Consider the following 20,853-nt stretch of genomic DNA (forward strand, 5'->3'; position numbering starts at 1 on the left):
TTGATAGCACACAAGGTGTTCCTCCATATTCGGGACTTACATAATCTCATAGTCAGAGGAACTTGTATAAGTCATGAAGAAAGCAATAGCAATAAAACTAAACGATCATTATGCTAAGCTAACGGATGGGTCTTGTCCATCACATCATTCTCTAATGATGTGATCCCGTTCATCAAATGAAACACATGTCTATGGCCAGGAAACTTAACCATCTTTGATTAGCGAGCTAGTCAAGTAGAGACATACTAGGGAAACTCTGTTTGTCCATGTCTTCACACATGTACTAAGTTTCCGGTTAATACAATTCTAGCATGAATAGTAAACATTTATCGTGATATAAGGAAATATAAATAACAACTTTATTATTGCTTCTAGGGCATATTTTCTTTAGTAACCCCACTTGTGCTTAAACGATGAGTATGAACAACGATCAAATGTTCTCATTTGACTCCTCGGTCAATATACTCATATATAGATGACCTAGTCATCGCCAATTGCTTTCTAGACGCTAGAGTGTTTGTGCATGCTTTGCCACATATTTTATTTGCCATCTTATTGTGTGAGCATGTTGATTGCATATTTTTCTCATTCAAGGACATCCATTTGTTATTTTGATTGTTTGGTCTCTTCTTTTTGCCAAATGGATGGACAAGAATGCCTAAGAACTTCCTATACCTATCTATCTATGCTTTTCTCGTCTCAAACTCTATTCATGCTACATCACAAAGTTTGATCAAGTCAGATTCGAACCCTCTGGGTGAGGAGCACTCGGAGTCACCGATTCGTCATAGACTTAAACTTCCCAAACCTATGTGTATTTCGGTCTGACCGATTCATCCCCTTTGGTCATACCGAGTTCATTGAGTTGATCTAGGTTTTCAATCTCGGTGAAACCGATTAGAACCGTTCGGTCACACCGAGTTGCAGTAACCGCTTGCGGTTCTGCATCTCGGTGCCACCGAGTTGTTCCACTCGGTCACACCGACAGGGTTAGGATATATATACCCACGGGTAAAATTTTGGAAATTCCTGATAACCCACAAGTATAGGGGATCGTTTGTAGCCTTTTTCGATAAATAAGAGTTTCATACCCAACGAGGAGCTAAAGGCGGAACAAATATTCCCTCAAGTTCTATCGACCACCGATACAACTCTACGCACACTTGATGTTTGCTTTACCGAAAACAAGTATGAAACTATTTTGTAGGCGTGATGCTAGAACTACTTTGCAAGGATAAATCGAGAAGTACTTTGCAAGATAATAAAAGTTAGGTGTTTAGTAAAAGGGTTTGTGCCAACAAGAAAGTTATTTGTCCCTAGGCAATCGATAACAAGTACCGGTAATCATTCTTGCAACTTTATATGAGGGAGAGGCATGAGCTAACATACTTTCTCTACTTGAATCATATGCACTTCTGATTGGAACTCTAGCAAGCATCCACAACTACTAAAGATCATTAAGGTCGTGAAACCCAACCATAGCATTAAGTATCAAGTCCTCTTTATTCCCATACGTCATACCCCACCTACTCGGGTTTAAGTTTCTGTCACTCTCGCAACCCACCATAAGCGAACCATGAACACATTGCAACACCCTACAACATGGGCCCCTCACGTTTGCGCGAGATGGAGGGCACCGTAGGACAGCACCATAAATAAAATATACAATCATACCAACCAAGATCACGATTAACCCATAGGACAAAACGGATCTACTCAAACGTCATTAGGATAACCATAGACCATTGGGAAATAATATATGGAGTTGAGCAATGATACGTCTCCAACGTATCTATAATTTTTGATTGTTCCATGCTATATTATATTCTGTTTTGTACATCATTGGGCTTTATTATACACTTTTATATTATTTTTAGGACTAACCTATTAACCGGAGGCCCAGCCCAGAATTATTGTTTTTTTGCCTATTTTAGGGTTTCGAAGAAAAAGAATATCAAACGGAGTCCAAACGGAATGAAACCTTCGGGAACTTGATTTTCAGAACGAACATGATCCAGAGGACTTGGACCCTACGTCAAGCAATCAACGAGGAAGGCACGAGGTAGGGGGCGCGCCTACCCCCCAGGCGCGCCCTCCACCCCCGTGGGACCCCTGTTGCTCCACCGACGTACTCCTTCCTCCTATATATACCTACGTACCCTCAAACTACCAGATATGGAGCCAAAACCCTAATTCCACCGCCGTAACTTTCTGTATCCACGAGATCCCATCTTGGGCCCTTTTCCGGAGCTCTGCCGGAGGGGCATCGATCACGGAGGGCTTCTACATCAACACCATAGCCCCTCCGATGAAGTGTGAGTAGTTTACTTCAGACCTACGGGTCCATAGTTATTAGCTAGATGGCTTCTTCTCTCTTTTTGGATCTCAATACAAAGTTCTCCCCCTCTCTTGTGAAGATCTATTTGATGTAATCTTCTTTTGCGGTGTGTTTGTGAGACCGATGAATTGTGGGTTTATGATCAAGTTTATCTATGAACAATATTTGAATCTTCTCTGAATTCTTTTATGTATGATTGGTTATCTTTGCAAGTCTCTTCGAATTATCAGTTTGGTTTGTCCTACTAGATTGATCTTTCTTGCAATGGGAGAAGTGCTTAGCTTTGGGTTCAATCTTGCGGTGTCCTTCCCAAGTGACAGTAGGGGCACCAAGGCACGTATTGTGTTGTTGCCATCGAGGATAACAAGATGGGGTTTATATCACATTGCATGAGTTTATCCCTCTACATCATGTCATCTTGCTTAAAGCGTTACTCTGTTCTCTTGAACTTAATACTCTAGATGCATGCTGGATAGTGGTCGATGTGTGGAGTAATAGTAGTAGATGCATGCAGGAGTCGGTCTACTTGTTTCGGACGTGATGCCTATATACATGATCATACCTAGATATTCTCATAACTATTCTCAATTTTGTCAATTGCTCAACAGTAATTTGTTCACCCACCGTAAAATACTTATGCTCTTGAGAGAAGCCACTAGTGAAACCTATGGCCCCCGGGTCTATCTTCCATCATATTAATCTTCCTATACTTAGTTATTTCCTTTGCCATTTGTTTTACTTTGCATCTTTATCATAAAAATACCAAAAATATTGTCCTATCATATCTATCAGATCTCAGTCTCGTAAGTGACCGTGTAGGGATTGACAACCCCTTATCGCGTTGGTTGCAAAGATTTATTTGTTTGTGTAGGTGAGAGGGACTTGTGTGCGGCCTCCTACTGGATTGATACCTTGGTTCTCAAAAACTGAGGGAAATACTTACGCTACTTTGCTGCATCACCCTTTCCTCTTCAAGGGAAAACCAACACAGTGCTCAAGAGGTAGCAAGCAACATGTTTAAGTAGAGATTACAGCGGGGAGAAGAGGTGTTACACTTCTGTATAGAGGGGGAGAAAGTTGGTGTTGACGGTAGCAAGATTGTTGATGTAGATCGCCGTCCCGATCGTTGCCCCGGTGGCACTCCGGTGCCACCGGAAGCGAGGGGGAGAGAGCCCCCCTCCTTCTTCTTCCTTGGCCTCCCCCTAGATGGGAGGAGAGTTACCCCTTTGGTCCATGGCCTCCATGGCCACGGAGGGGAGGGAGCCCCTCCAAGATTGGATCTGCCTCTCTGTTCTCTTCTGTTTCGCATCCCCCAAATCTGGCCGAAAAGCGTTTCTTATATTCTCGGAGATCTGTAACTCCGATTGCGCTGATATTTTAACACGATTTTTTTCCGGATATAAGCTTCCTTGAGCCCGAAGTAGAGTTCCAACCGATGTACGAGGTGGGCACAACCCACCACGCCACGCCTGGCTCCTCTGGCGTGCCCTGGTGGGTTGTGCCCACCACACGCCTCCGTTTGTGGCGATTCCAACCCCCAAAAATCACATATATTCCAAAATAATTCTCCATGAAATTTTATTGCATTTGGACTTCGTTTGATATGGATACTCTGCGATACAAAAAACATGCAGAAAACAGGAACTGGCACTTGGCACTGGATCAATAGGTTAGTCCAATAAATCATATAAAAGTTGCCAAAAGTATGTAAAACTTGTATAATATTGGCATGAAACAATAAAAGATTATAGATATATATGACGGAGATATCAGCATCCCCAAGCTTAATTCTTGCTCGTCCTCGAGTAGGTAAATGATAAAAAAGATAATTTTTGATGTGGAATGCGACCTAACATAAACTTGATCATATGTCTAGTCATGGCATGAATATTAAGACATAAGTGATTCAAAGCAATAGTCTATAATTTGACATAAAGACATCAGTACTCAGGCATCCCAACAAACAATCATGTCTTTCAAAATATCAATGCTAAAGAAAGCTATCCCTACAAAATCATATAGTCTTGTCATGCTCTGTCTTCTTAACACAAAGTATTTATCATGCACAACCCCTATGAGAAGCCGAGCAATTGGTTCATACTTTTTAACGCGCTTCAGCTTTTTCAACCCTCACGCAATACATGAGCGCAGGCCATGGATATAGCACTATAGGTGGAATAGAGTATGATTATAGGGGTAAATATAAAGAAGACAAAAAAGTAAGAAAGTCTCACATCGATGCGGCTAACCAACGGGCTATGGAGATGCCCATCAATCGATATCAATGCGAGGAGTAGGGATTGCCATGCAACAGACGCACTAAGAGCTATAAGTGTATGAAAGCTCAATATGAAAACTAAGTGGGTGTGCATCTAATCCTATAATGACAAATTCCCACTAGTATATGAAAGTGACAACATAGGAGACTCTCCAAATGAAAAACATGGTGCTACTTGATGGATAATTATGCCAGATGTGATTCCTCATGCAATAGTTATAACATAGGGTGACACAGAACTAGCTCCAGTTCATCAATATAATGTAGGCATGTATTCCGAATATAGTCATACGTGCTTATGGAAAAGAAATTGCATGCCATCTTTTGTCCTACCCTCCCGTGGCAGCGGGGTCCTATTGGAACTAAGGGATATTAAGGCCTCCTTTTAATAGAGTACCGGAACAAAGCATTACATGAACTCCTCAAACTATAGTCATCATCGGGAGTGGTCCTGATTATTGTCACTTCGGGGTTACCGGATCATAACATATAGTAGGTGACTATTGACTTGCAAAATAGGATCAAGAACTCACATATATTCATGGTAACATAATAGGTTCAGATCTGAAATCATGGCACTCGGGCCCTAGTGACAAGCATTAAGAATAGCAAAGTCATAGCAACATAAATCTCAGAACATAATGAATACTAGGAATCAAACCCTAACAAAACTAACTCGATTACATGATAAATCTCATCCAGCCCATCACCGTCCAGCAAGCCTACGATGGAATTACTCATGCACGGCGGTGAGCATCATGAAATTGGTGATGGAGGAAGGTTGATGATGACAATGGCGACGGATTCCCCTCTCCGGAGCACTGAACGGACTCCAGATCAGCCCTCCCGAGAGAGATTAGGGCTTGGTGGCGGCTCTGTATCGTAAAACATGATGAATCCTTCTCTCTGATTTTTTTCTCCTCGAACGTGAATATATAGAGTTGGAGTTGAGGTCGGTGGAGCCTTAGAGGGCCCACGAGACAGGGGGCGCGCCCCCTCCCTCGTGGACAGGGTGTGGGCCCCCTAGTGTTGATTCTCTCGCCAATATTTTTTATAAATTCCAAAAATATTCTCCGTGAAGTTTCAGGTCATTCCGAAAACTTTTATTTCTGCACAAAAATAACACCATGGCAATTCTGCTGAAAACAACGTCAGTCCGGGTTAGTTCCATTCAAATCATGCAAGTTAGAGTCCAAAACAAGGTCAAAAGTGTTTGGAGAAGTAGATACGATGGAGACGTATCAACTCCCCCAAGCATAAACCTTTGCTTGTCCTCAAGCAATTCAGTTGACAAACTGAAAGTGATATAGAAAAACTTTTACAAACTCTGTTTGATCTTGTTGTTGTAAATATATAAAGCCAGCATTCAAGTTTTCAGCAAAGATTATGACCTAACCATATTCACAATAACATTTAGGTCTCATGTTTACTCATATCAATGGCATAATCTGTTGGGTTTCGTAGTAATTTCAAAAAAATTCCTATGCACACGCAAGATCATGTGATGCATAGCAACGAGAGGGGAGAGTGTTGTCTACGTACCCACGCAGACCGACTGCGGAAGCGTTGACACAACGTAGAGGAAGTAGTCGTACGTCTTCACGATCCAACCGATCAAGCACCGAAACTACGGCACCTCCGAGTTCGAGCACACGTTCAGCTCGATGACGATCCCCGGACTCCGATCCAGCAAAGTGTCGGGGAAGAGTTCCGTCAGCACGACGGCGTGGTGACGATCTTGATGTACTACAGCAGCAGGGCTTCGCCTAAACTCCGCTACAGTATTAATATTATCGAGGACTATGGTGGCTGGGGGCGCCGCACACGGCTAAGGAATAGATCACGTGGATCAACTTGTGTGTTCTTTGGGGTTCCCTGCCTCTGTATATAAAGGACTAGAGGGGGGAGGCTGGCCGGCCAAGGAAGGGCACGCCAGGAGAGTCCTACTCCCTCTGGGAGTAGGATTCCCCCCCCCCAATCTTAGTTGGAATAGAATTCCTTGAGGGGGAAAAGAGAGAGAGGGGGCCGGCCACCTCTCCTAGTCCTAATAGGACTAGGGGAGGGGGGAGGCGCGCAGCCCATCTTGGGCTGCCCCTTCTCTTTTCCACTAAAGCCCACTAAGGCCCATATAGCTCCCGGGGGGTTCCGGTAACCTCCCGGTACTCCAGTAAAATCCTGATTTCACCCGGAACACTTCCGATATCCAAACATAGGCTTCCAATATATCAATCTTTATGTCTCGACCATTTCGAGACTCCTCGTCATGTCCGTGATCACATCCGGGACTCCAAACAACCTTCGGTATATCAAAATGCATAAACTCATAATATAACTGTCATCGTAACCTTAAGCGTGCGGACCCTACGGGTTCGAGAACAATGTAGACATGACCGAGACACGTCTCCGGTCAATAACCAATAGCGGGACCTGGATGCCCATATTGGCTCCTACATATTCTACGAAGATCTTTATCGGTCAGACCGCATAACAACATACGTTGTTCCCTTTGTCATCGGTATGTTACTTGCCCGAGATTCGATCGTCGGTATCCAATACCTAGTTCAATATTGTTAGTGGCAAGTCTCTTTACTCGTTCTGTAATACATCATCCCACAACTAACTCACTAGTTGCAATGCTTGCAAGGCTTATGTGATGTGCATTACCGAGAGGGCCCAGAGATACCTCTCCGACAATCGCAGTGACAAAACCTAATCTCGAAATACGCCAACCCAACATGTACCTTTGGAGACACCTGTAGTACTCCTTTATAATCACCCAGTTACGTTGTGACGTTTGGTAGTACCCAAAGTGTTCCTCCGGTAAACGGGAGTTGCATAATCTCATAGTTATAGGAACATGTATAAGTCATGAAGAAAGCAATAGCAACATACTAAACGATCGGGTGCTAAGCTAATGGAATGGGTCATGTCAACCAGATCATTCTCTTAATGATGTGATCCCGTTAATCAAATAACAACTCATTGTTCATGGTTAGGAAACATAACCATCTTTGATTAACGAGCTAGTCAAGTAGAGGCATACTAGTGACACTTTGTTTGTCTATGTATTCACACATGTATCATGTTTCCGGTTAATACAATTCTAGCATGAATAATAAACCTTTATCATGATTATAAGGAAATAAATAATAACTTTATTATTGCCTCTAGGGCATATTTCCTTCATAATCAACTAGCGAGCAATAATAGTAAATCTCGGATGACAACACTTTCTCAAAACAATCATAATATGATATAACAAGATAGTATCTCGCTAGCCCTTTCTGAGACCGCAAAACATAAATGCAGAGCACGTTTGAAGTTCAAGGACTGACTAAACATTGTAATTCATGATAAAAGAGATCCATTCACAGTCATACTCAATGTAAACTAATAGTAATGCATGCAAATGACAGCAGTGCTCCCCAACTGGTGCTTTTTAATAAGAGGATGTTGACTCAACATAAAAGTAAATAGATAGGCCCTTCGCAGAGGGAAGCAGGGATTTGTAGAGGTGCCAGAGCTCGATTTTTGAAATAGAGATAAATAACATTTTGAGTGGCATACTTTCATTGTCAACATAACAACCAAGAGATCTCGATATCTCTCATGCTACACACATTATAGGCGGTTCCCAAATAGAATGGTAAAGTTTATACTCCCCACCACCAACAAACATCAATCCACGACTTGTCCGAAACAACGGGTGCCTCCAACTAACAACAATCTTGGGGGATTTTTGTTTGCAATTATTTTAATTTAAGCATGGGACTGGGCATCCCGGTTACCAGCCATTTTCTCGTGAATGAGGAGCGGAGTCCACTCCTCTTGAGAATAACCCACCTAGCATGGAAGATATAGACAACCCTAGTTGATACATGAGCTATTCGAGCATACAAAACAGAATTTCATTTGAAGGTTTAGAGTTTGGCACATACAAATTTACTTGGAACGGCAGGTAGATACCGCATATAGGAAGGTATGGTGGACTCATATGGAATAACTTTTGGGGTTTATGGAAGTGGTTGCACAAGCAGTATTCCCACTTAGTACAAGTGAAGGCTAGAAAGAAACTAGGAAGCGACCAGCTAGAGAGCGACAACAGTCATGAACATGCATTAAAATTAATCAACACCGAGTGCAAGCATGAGTAGGATATAATTCACCATGAACATAAATATCGTGGAGGCTATGTTGATTTTGTTTCAACTACATGCGTGAACATGTGCCAAGTCAAGCCACTCGGATCGTTCAAAGGAGGATACCACCCTATCATACCACATCACAACCATTTTAATAGCATGTTGGCACAGAAGGTAAACCATTATAAACTCCTAGCTAATTAAGCATGGCATGAGAAACTATAATATCTAATTGTCATTGCAAACATGTTTCATTCATAATAGACTGAATCAGGAATGATGAACTAATCATATTTACAAAAACAAGATAGGTCGAGTTGATACCAGCTTTTCTCATCTCAATCAGTTCATCATATATCGTCATTATTGCCTTTCACTTGCACAACCAAACGGTGTGGATAATAATAATAGTGCACGTGCATTGGACTAGGCTGGAATCTGTAAGCATTTAATACACATGAGAAGACAAGGTAATATGGGCTCTTGGTTAAATAAACAATAATGCATGTGAGAGCCACTCAACATTTTCATCATGGTCTTGTCCTCTCGACCACTAAAGAAAAGAAACAAAACTATTTACACGGGAAAGCTCCCAACAAGCAAAAGAAGAACGCGAAATCTTTTTGGGTTTTCTTTTAATTACTACTACAGCATGGGAAGTAAACTAGCTAAAAGCTACAACTATTTTTTTGTTTTTCTTAAGGTTTTTCAAACATACAAGAAGAATGCTGGAAAAGAAAATAAACTAGCATGGATAGTACAATGAAGAAGTATGAGCACCGACAACTGGCATGAGTGTGTGAGCATGAATGTAATGTCAGTGAGAAATACGTACTCCCCCAAGCTTAGGCTTTTGGCCTAAGTTGGTCTATGGCCACTAATGGCCTGGTGGATATCCAAAGTTGTAGTTGGGGTCATACTGAGATGCAGCAGCTACTGCGTGACGAGCTGCAGTTTGGAGGCGAGCTGCCTCCGTCCTCCTCTCGTACTCATTCGCCTCCTCTCTGGTTATAACATATCTCCTTTTTGCCTGAAAGTCAAAGAGAGTGGGAGCAAGGAGAGCAACATGGACGGTGCGCCATCTGTCAAAGATTAGTCGGTACTGGAGGAACTAATCTTTCCTCTCAACAAACTGATGGCGAACTTCTACCTCTTTTAGCAATGCGTTGGTTTTCCCCGAAGAGGAAGGGATGATGCAGCAAAGTAGCGTAAGTATTTCCCTCAGTTTTTGAGAACCAAGGTATCAATCCTGTAGGAGGCTACGAGCGAGTCCCTCGCAACCAACTCAAATAGGGGTTGTCAATCCATATAGGGCCACTTACGAGAGTGAGATCTGATAGATATGATAAGATAATATTTCTGGTATTTTTATGATAAAGATGCAAAGTAAAATAAAGGCAAAGTAAATAACTAAGTAGTAGGAGATTGATATGATAAAGATAGACCCGGGGGCCATAGGTTTCACTAGTGGCTTCTCTCAAGAGTATAAGTATTCTACAGTGGGTGAACAAATTAGTGTTGAGCAATTGACAGAATTGAGCATAGTTATGAGAATATCTAGGTATGATCATGTATATAGGTATCATGTCCGAGACAAGTAGGCCGACTCCTGCATGAATCTACTACTATTACTCCATTCATCGACCGCTATCCAGCATGTATCTAGAGTATTAAGTTAAAAACAGAGTAACGCCTTAAGCAAGATGACATGATGTAGAGGGATAGACTCATGCAATATGAAGAAAACCCCATCTTGTTATCCTCGATGGCAACAATACAATACGTGCCTTGCTGCCCTTACTTTCACCGGGAAAGGACACCGCAAGATTGAACCCAAAGCTAAGCACTTCTCCCATTGCAAGAAAGATCAATCTAGTATGCCAAACCAAACTGATAATTCAAAGAGACTTGAAAAGATAACCAATCATACATAAAAGAATTCAGAGAAGATTCAAATATTATTCATAGATAGACTTGATCATAAACCCACAATTCATCGGTCTCAACAAACACACCGCAAAAAGAAGATTACATCGAATAGATCTCGACAAGAGAGGGGGAGAACATTGTATTGAGATCCAAAAAGAGAGAAGAAGCCATCTAGATACTAACTATGGACCCGTAGGTCTGAGGTAAACTACTCACACTTCATCGGAGGGGCTATGGTGTTCATGAAGAAGCCCTCCGTGATCGATGCCCCCTCCGGCGGAGCTCCGGAACAAGCCCCAAGATGGGATCTCGTGGATACAGAAAGTTGCGGCGGTGGAATTAGGGTTTTGGCTCCGTATCTGATCATTTGGGGGTACGTGGGTATATATAGGAGGATGAAGTACGTCGGTGGAGCAACAGGGGGCCCACGAGGGTGGAGGGCGCGCCTGGGGGGTAGGCGCGCCCCCTACCTCGTGGCCTCCTCTTACGTCTCTTGACGTAGGGTCCAAGTCTCCTGAGTTGTATTCGATGAGAAAATCACGTTCCCGAAGGTTTCATTCCGTTTGGACTCCGTTTGATATTCCTTTTCTTCGAAACCCTAAAACAGGCAAAAACAGCAATTCTGGGCTGGGCCTCCGGTTAATAGATTAGTCCCAAAAATAATATAAAAGTGGATAATAAAGCCCAATAATGTCTAAAACAGTAGATAATATAGCATGGAGCAATCAAAAATTATAGATACGTTGGAGACGTATCAAGCATCCCCAAACTTAATTCCTGCTCGTCCTCGAGTAGGTAAATGATAAAAACAGAATGTTTGATGCGGAGTGCTACTTGGAATAATTTTAATGTAATTCTTCTTAATTGTGGTATGAATATTAAGATCCGAAAGATTCAAGACAAAAGTTCATATTGACATAAAAATAATAATACTTCAAGCATACTAACAAAGCAATTATGTCTTCTCAAAATAAGATGGCCAAAGAAAGTTATCCCTACAAAATCATATAGTCTGGCTATGCTCTATCTTCACCAGACAAAATATTTAAATCATGCACAACCCCAATGACAAGCCAAGCAATTGTTTCATACTTTTGACATTCTCAAAACTTTTTCAATCTTCACACAATACATGAGCGTGAGCCATGGATATAGCACTATAGGTGGAATAGAGTGGTGGTTGTGGAGAAGAAAAAAAGGAGAAGATAGTCTCAAATCAACTAGGCGTATCAACGGGCTATGGAGATGCCCATCAATAGATATCAATGTGAGTGAGTAGGGATTGCCATGCAACGGATGCACTAGAGCTATAAGTATATGAAAGCTTAAAAAGAAACTAAGTGGGTGTGCATCCAACTTGCTTGCTCATGAATACCTAGGGCAATTTGAGGAAGCCCATCATTGGAATATACAAGAAAAGTTCTATAATGAAAAATTCCCACTAGTATATGAAAGTGATAACATGAGAGACACTCTACTATGAAGATCATGGTGCTACTTTGAAGCAGAAGTGTGGTAAAAGGATAGTAACATTGTCCCTTCTCTCTTTTTCTCTCATTTTTTTATTTGGGCCTTTTCTCTTTTTTATGGCCTCTTTTCTTTCTCTTTTTTTTGTCCGGAGTCTCATCCCGACTTGTGGGGGAATCATAGTCTCCATCATCCTTTCCTCACTGGGACAATGCTCTAATAATGATGATCAATAGTTAGAACAAAATATGACTATGTGAATGCCTCCGGCGGTGTACCAGGATATGCAATGATGCATGAGTGACAAGTATGAAAGAATTATGAATGATGGCTTTGCCACAAATACTATGTCAACTACATGATCATGCTAAGCAATATGACAATGATGGAGTGTGTCATAAACGGAACGGTGGAAAGTTGCATGGCAATATATCTCAGAATGGCTATGGAAATGCCATAATAGGTAGGTATGGTGGCTGTTTTGAGGAAAGTATATGGTGGGTGTATGATACCGACGAAAGGTGTGCGGTATTAAAGAGGCTAGCAAAGGTGGAAGGGTGAGAGTGCGTATAATCCATGGACTCAACATTAGTCATAAAGAACTCATATACTTATTGCAAAAATCTACAAGTTATCAAAGCAAAGTATTATGCACATGCTGCTAGGGGGATAGATTGGTAGGAAAAGACCATCGCTCGTCCCCGACCGCCACTCATAAAGAAGACAATAAATAAATAAATCATGCTCTGACTTCATCACAGAACGGTTCACCATACGTGCATGCTACGGGAATCACGAGCTTCAACACAAGTATTTCTCAAATTCACAACTACTCAACTAGCATGACTTTAATATCACCATCTCCATATCTCAAAACAATTATCAAGTATCAAACTTCTCATAGTATTCAACACACTCATAAGAGAGTTTTATTATTAATCTTGCATACCAAGCATATTAGGATTTTAAGCAAATTATCATGCTATTAAGACTCTCAAAATAATCTAAGTGAAGTATGAGAGATCAATAGTTTCTATAAAACAAATCCACCACCGTGCTCTAAAAGATATAAGTGAAGCACTAGAGCAAAATTATATAACTCAAAAGATATAAGCGAAGCACATAGAGTATTCTAACAAATTCCAAATCATGTATGGCTCTCTCAAAAGGTGTGTACAGCAAGGATGATGGTGGTAAACTAACAAGCAAAGACTCAAATCATACAAGACGCTCCAAGCAAAACACATATCATGTGGTAAATAAAAATATAGCTCCAAGTAAAATTACCGATAGAAGTAGACGAAAGAGGGGATGCCTTTCGGGCATCCCCAAGCTTTGGCTTTTAGGTGTCCTTAGATTATCTTGGGGGTGCCATGGTCATCCCGAAGCTTAGGCTCTTGCCACTCCTTGTTCCATAATCCATCAAATCTTTACCCAAAACTTGAAAACTTCACAACACAAAACTTAAAGTAGAAAAATCTCGTGAGCTCCGTTAGCGAAACAAAACAAAAGACCACTTCAAGGTACTGTAATGAACTCATACTTTATTTATACTAGTAGAATGCCCGTGCGTTGCTACGGGCTACAATGCATATACATGAACCAAACAAATAATTAATGTTCTCCAAGGTTGACTCTTATTTCTCCCTCATACGTCTGGGCGTGTTTGGACATCAAACAGGTGTCCATTGGGCTCTTGAAAATCCAACCGTCTAAACAGTTTGGCTAGCCCCAAATCCAACACATATGTGGGGAGAAATGTGGTTGTCTGGACTACCCAACATGTTATATCCAATACACAGCCCCGCCCCCTGATGCACCCCTCCTATTTTGTCCTCTCTTTAAAACCGGATGACACCCACCTCACCTTCGCCATGTCGCCCTCTCCCCTTCACACTGGACTTCCCCACGGACCGCCAAGGAGGAGTCCCCCGTCAACTGCCTTGATCCCCCCCTTGTTCATGTCGATCCACCACCGTCATCAAGGTGGTTGAGGCATGCGTCGCCCATGACGCCCCTGAGCTAAGAAGGCGGATCCGATGTCTCTTGAGCCATTGTCACGTTGTAATATATATAGTTGAACGATGTGCATTACCACGAAACAACAATACGATGTTCATTGCTGGGCATGCAATTGATACACCACCGTGTTCGTTATTAACTCTTGAAGCAACCAACCAATGCATTTACCCTTCTATATTAACCCAAAATTGTACAACTTGATGAAAAAATGAACCGCTCGCTCATGCAATTTGTTGTAAAGCCATCTCTACTGAAATCCACATTATCCAAAGTAGTAAACTTATTCCACTAATACAATCGTACCACAGGCATCAATTTACGAGTCATTCCTAGTATGGAGATGGCACAAAAGTTATGATACATATAGATCATGTATGACATACCAAATAAGGAGGTAGTGGCATTGTTGACAACCATCATAAAGGCATATCCATTGTTCCTTAGTTTGTATGATTGTCCCAATGGGTGTTAGATTAGACCGTCATTGATCTAGTTGCAACCTATAAATATGTAAATGTCCTTTCATCAATAATCATCCTTGATAAAATGAAGGGACAGACCCATGTCTATCAGTATTGTAGCATCTCAAATTTCTCTGAAATAATTGGTCTACTAAAAGAAGAAAACAAAATTCACAACAATACCACACTATCACTGCCATAATCCAGTAAGAGACCATCTACTAATGTGCTCAACAAGGGGAACACCCAATGGAAATCAACATTGTGCCCTTCATGTTCAACTTCAAGGTTTCAACCAATATGATTCCCCTTGCTGCAAGCAACGGACGTTAGTTCCCAAACCAACAAATCACAATCCAACGATAACCAGATCCAGAAAATCATATCTCACCATGGAACTGAATCCCCAAACAATAATCAACTGAATGGACTTGTGCCTCGGCTTAAGGGTGGATCCAAACAGCCGATGTCCAATCATTGGCTTAGGCACACTCTATTGTTGCAATAGGTTAATACATGTATCTGGTCAGAGTATAGTTGCATAGGTTAAGTCAAAAGCAGATAAGGGGGTGCAAACTGTCACGAGGTTTCCGCTGAAATTTTTGTCATGAGAGATCATTGAACTGAGCTGCTATTGATAAGTGTTGACCTGTCATTGGGTTTTGGTTGTCATACAAATTTATTTGAATGAAAAGTAAAACAGCCATAGTGATAGCTCCAGCCAACAACCAAAAATATAGTCTCACGGGATATAAATGCAGTCGCAGGGTATAGTATAGTAGTGCACCCAAAACCAGCTCTAGAAAGAAAGCGCAATGGTTATCACGTGTCGGTCTTTGGTGGTGAACGAAAATTCTTCCTAACTGTAGCAATCAGTGATTCACATATAAAAAATCGACAGACTCCCTACACCCTGCTACACATGATTTGGTATTGTGGCTACTCTCAAAGTTCACATCATTCACAAAATGGACCAAATTACGTTACCACCATGCTACACGAACTGAAGGCAATGAATTAATTAAAGCATCAGTTAGGCATTTGACAATCATGAAAATGACACGATAACAATAGGGCTAGTGATCAGAAAATGACTCGATGAGCTATATGGATGTTCACTGGTAGCCTTGAGCTTGACATCATGTTAGTTAAAGTGGGGGTCATCATTGGGCTAGCTATAGAAACCCCTGCTACTAATAATGAAAACTTAAAACACACGACAAAAACTGCCGTTGAATGAGATGTACTTTAACTTGTCCTATCCAAATTAATTGCCATGTGCAGATAACAACTAAAATAAAATATAATGTGTGTTTCGTATATACTTAAAGCTGGGAAATCATCTACAACTTATTCAGAAATGACAGATGTTTATGCCTTTATGCAACTGAAACGTACCAATTTGAAACTAAATAAATCAGTGTTAACACTACAAACCTGGATGTTGAATAAATTACTACAAACCTAAATGTTGAATAAACCTGGATAATGGTAAATAGCCTTGCAGATTATCTACTTCAATTGATGGTTATGCTGCATCCATCACCATATGAATATATTCAGTGTTGGACAATGAAACAAAACTGTCAGTATTAGAATATCCAGAAGCCCAATTGCTAGTATTAGAAATCAATTGCTTCATCGACCAATCATCATATCCATGTCTAGAACATGGAAAAACAGCCACGTATAGAACATGAAAATGGCATACACATAGCAATTGCTTTGACAAAATCTGCTTAATAACAACAGCAGTAAAAGTATGAGAACTCACTATAAAGCCTTATCAAACTCCGGAAGTAGTCAAGTTCTTTGACTTTCAATAGCTAGAGTCGCACATGAGGCACCCTCAAGATTTTTTATCCTGGCCCAATGAACGACACACTTGGTAGTGTCCCGGTGATTTATCTGGGCGGCAATTTATCTACTACACGCAGGAGCTGCACGACATCCCCAAGTTGTTCTTCGATCTGTTGCGGCTAAGAGATCCCTGTTGACATTGGCGTTGCCGCCGCCATCGCCGCCTCCCACCAACGCAGCTCCGCCATCTCAACGCACCACGCCCTCGCCCTAGGTTGCAGCCTCCATGCCCATTGAAGTCCTGCCACTCCTCACAACATTGGCGGTGTGAACTGAAGAGCTGCCAGTCCTCACAACATCAACGGTGTGAACTGAAAAGCAGTGGCAGACGAAGCTTCACTCTTTCGTGGACGATGTTTGAGATCAGAGGAATAAAAATATTCAGAGGACTAACACTCCATTGAGAGAGCAAATAATTGGAGTTGAACATGCCTTGAACTTCGGCTCTCCTTTCCTTGTTTTCTTTTGATTTCAATAAATTTGACTACATACCCGATACTACTATTGTACAACATATTTTTATTTTTATTATTTTACAGCATAAAAATAAAATAAATCAAGACCTTGAAGAATGCTAAAAATATATATCTAAATGTCAATGCGATGTTCCCAAATCCTTGAGAAAACTATGAACGAACCAGATATTTATTATAAAGCTGCAAGTTGTCTGCACAATCCTTCATATATATGTGTGTGATAAGAAAAAAAATACCATTGAGCTTCTAGTTTTTGCGCCAATGAATATATACCAGAATAAGCTTTTTTAGCTAATCCAAGCTAGAAAATAGATATTGGAGGGAGGGAAAACAGAGGTTGCTCACTTGCTATGTAACATATAAGCTAGAAGCCATGATACGGCAGTTTTGTGATCAACTATTCGAGGTATGAACCTCTTCTACTATTGAGTGTCAATTCGAGAAACAAAGTCCCATATGTCCTCTTATTACTACGTAGCAGTAAGTGTTGAATTAAGAAGCAATATGTCATATTGTGCAGCTAGAGGAAAGAAGCAAACCAGTCATGAAAATTGACTGACAGTAGTCTTCATGAGGGCATCCAACTCTAGATGCTAGCAAGACTTCCTCATGAACTCTTCAAGCTTCAAGGTAGACACCATCGCATTTCCGCACGTCAGGTACGACAAAGTCATCTCCTGCACGGGGTAGACACCAAAGTAAATCTCAAGTCCTACCAAGTTGAGGTGGTGGTACATAAAAAGGGGAGCCATGTGGACAGCGGAAGAGACTGGTAAAGAGATTTGATATTTGATGCATGCTCATGGAAATACTACATCGCCAACACGATCTTCAGTGGCCTACTGTCTACACCAGTGTCGGTGTCGGCCGCGCGAACGACGGCCGTCGTGTGCTCCCTACTCCAGTGTCAGTCACATCTTATCTATCTTATTATTGGTTCTGTTTCTTTTGCATTTCCATCGGAATCATGCTATCCAATTTTAATTATTATTCCAGGTTCTGTTTCATTTGCATTTCCGTCGGGACCATGCTATCCAATTAACTAATATTTCAGGTTCTGTTTCTGTTGCATTTCCATCGGAATCATGCTTTCCAATTAACTGTAGTAGGCTCATAGCAACTGAGAGACCCACAAAATTTACATTACCTATCACATTAAGGAAAACATACTTACATGACATGTATTAAGCTAGAAAATTATACTAATTGGCCGATCATTTATCGATCGGCTCTGACTAAAATTAATCCCCTGGAGAAAATATGTGACCATATGTTTTCGACCATGAGGCAAGATTCTTGCATAGAGAATCAAGGAACAAATAATGAGGATCGCCCATGAAGAGGTAGCAAAGAAGACCATGCGAAAAACAAATTCTTGGAACACCCAGTTGTAGACTACAGGTAGGAGCCAAAATAAAACATACTTCAACATTCTTACACCATGCAAGCAAGTATTGAGATTAAATCTCTACTATTAAATTGGAAGTTGTAAATATATAAAACACGTAGATGAAGATGGCTTAAGAGAAAGAAGGTACCTGACTAAAGAATTCGGCACAAAATAATCCAATACGGTGAAATGTATACAATGATCTATTCTCATCTTACCAGGACAATGAATCCCATGCCATACCTGCTGATATATTATGACTTTAACCAGCACAATGAATCCCATCAACAAACTTAGCTATCCAAACTTGCATGCTCCTCTACTAATATGCTGGAAATGAGACACTCAACAATAAACATTTAGGAGGAGTACTATAAAGACAAATGTAAATTATGGTAAACACCATGTACTTATCTATGCAAGGGGGGGGGGGGGGGGGTGCCAGATCGCAAATGGCTAAGGGAGAGGTAAGATTTAGATTTACTGCATCCCAAAAATTATGTAGATCATTCACCCCATATCTTCTGAGATGCCCTCTTATATTTACACGAGGCTTGGGCTTTGCAGCTTCTCAGTACAACAAAGAATAGTACATAAAGTTGCATGAGATTAGATTACGATGATTTATTTTTGTACAAAACATGCTATGTCTCCATGGATCACAAGTTTAGAACATGGCAATGTGCATAAACCGTAACTAAAACCTGAAGTTGTACTTCAGTACATATTGATGTGTACTGAAGTCTGAAGTATCAGCCTAAAAGGAGAAATATGTGCCAACTCTCCCTGAAATGAAATTGCACTTAAGCTACCTCTGCAAATGGAGTTCACAAAACCTGCAAAAGGGGATAGGGAACCAAATGAAATCCTAACTGATTGAATCTCAAAATCGAACAGTAAGAAGATTCGTGGTCGATCACGACATACTGAAGGCCGCCGGCGGCGACGAGGTGACCGAGGAGCCGGTTGTGTAGGGCGGTGAGGGAGGGTGGCGGCCACAAAGATGCGGCATCCGCAGCTGGATGCATCGGCCATGGCTTCCTCGAGCTCATGGAGACAGACCTGCACCTCAAGGTCGGCGGCGAGGGCGTCTTCTCAGGACTCCCTGGGCGCCTTGCCTCTTCTCCAAGCACTGCAACACAAGGAGGGTCTCGGGGCTGTTCCATCATCGGCCACGGTAACTGCTGGGCGTGCGGCCGTGCATGCCGACCAGGAGGCGGCGGCGTCAGCGCATCAGTGTTGGAGCAGGAGTCAGCGAAGGGAGTGGGGATTCTGGGGACGGTGGAGCCGATCCACAGGTCGGAGGAAGGAAGCGAGTCCGGTCGCCGGCGGCTGGTATGAGGAAAACCAGAGCCGGGGTCAGGGGTGAGCCATGAGAATACCAGGGATTTCGAGCGAAAGCATGGTGGCGGCGTGCACGCGGGCAGGAGACCTAACCCTCGCTTGGGACTTTTTTTTCTTTTGAGATAACCCTTGCTCGGGACTCGGGAGCCTAAAAAAGGGTGGGCCGTTTGCTTTTCTTGCGGGGCTGCATCGTTGTTTGTTTTTTTGGTTGCTGCATCGCTGATTTGGTAAGAGAGAAAATCGGAAGCGCACACGAGGGAAGTTTCCTGTTATCGTGCGCGAATAAATGTGGGACAGAACCAGCGATGCGAGCGAACGAAACGACATACGGACGGACTGAGACATTAGGAATAGAGATGAATGTTATACCTACTGTATTCTAACTTTTTTATGGTTTATAAACTATTTTACTAGCCATAGATTCATCAAAATAAACAAACAACACACGAAAAACAGAATCTGTAGTAATCTGCATCTAGCGTAAGATCTGGAACCCCAAAAATTCTAAAATAAATTGTTGGACGTGAGGAATTTATCTATTAATCATATGCAAAAAAAATTAACTAAATACTTTCCAAATAAAAATGACAGCAGTTCTCGTGAGCGCTAAAGTTTCTGTTTTTTACAGCAAGTTCAACAAGACTTTCCCCAAGTCTTCTCGACTGTTCTACTTGATACAAACACTAATTAAACACCAAAAACACAACCAAAACAGAGGCTAGATAAATTATTTATTACTAAACAGGAGCAAAAAGTAAGGAATAAAAATAAAATTGGGTTGCCTCCCAACAAGCGCTATCGTTTAACGCCCCTAGCTAGGCATATCAAGCAAGAATAGATCTAGGTATTGCCATCTTTGGTAGGCAATCCATAAGTGGCTCTCATAATAGATTCATAAGGTAATTTAATTTTCTTTCTAGGAAAGTGTTCCATGCCTTTCCTTAATGGAAATTATAATCTAATATTTCCTTCCTTGATATCAATAATTGCACCAATCGTTTTAAGGAAAGTCGACCAAGAATAATAGGACATGAAGGATTGCAATCTATGTCAAGAACAATAAAATCTACGGGCACATAATTCCTATTTGCAACAATAAGAACATCATTAATTCTTCCCATAGGTTTCTTAATAGTGAAATCCGCA

General features: G+C 41.4%; 1 long non-coding RNA gene across 1 annotated transcript; it reads right to left on the reverse strand.

Moving 5' to 3' along the window:
* Positions 1 to 16,235: 16,235 nt before the first annotated feature.
* Positions 16,236 to 19,857, reverse strand: LOC125519614. The gene is made up of 3 exons (XR_007288264.1): positions 19,291 to 19,857; positions 17,513 to 19,199; positions 16,236 to 16,808 (listed from the first exon to the last, which is right to left on the reverse strand). It is a non-coding gene; the product is annotated as an uncharacterized LOC125519614 (long non-coding RNA).
* Positions 19,858 to 20,853: the final 996 nt, after the last annotated feature.

The sequence above is a fragment of the Triticum urartu genome, chromosome 7 (assembly GCF_003073215.2).
Source record: "Triticum urartu cultivar G1812 chromosome 7, Tu2.1, whole genome shotgun sequence".
Taxonomy (NCBI): Eukaryota; Viridiplantae; Streptophyta; class Magnoliopsida; order Poales; family Poaceae; genus Triticum; species Triticum urartu.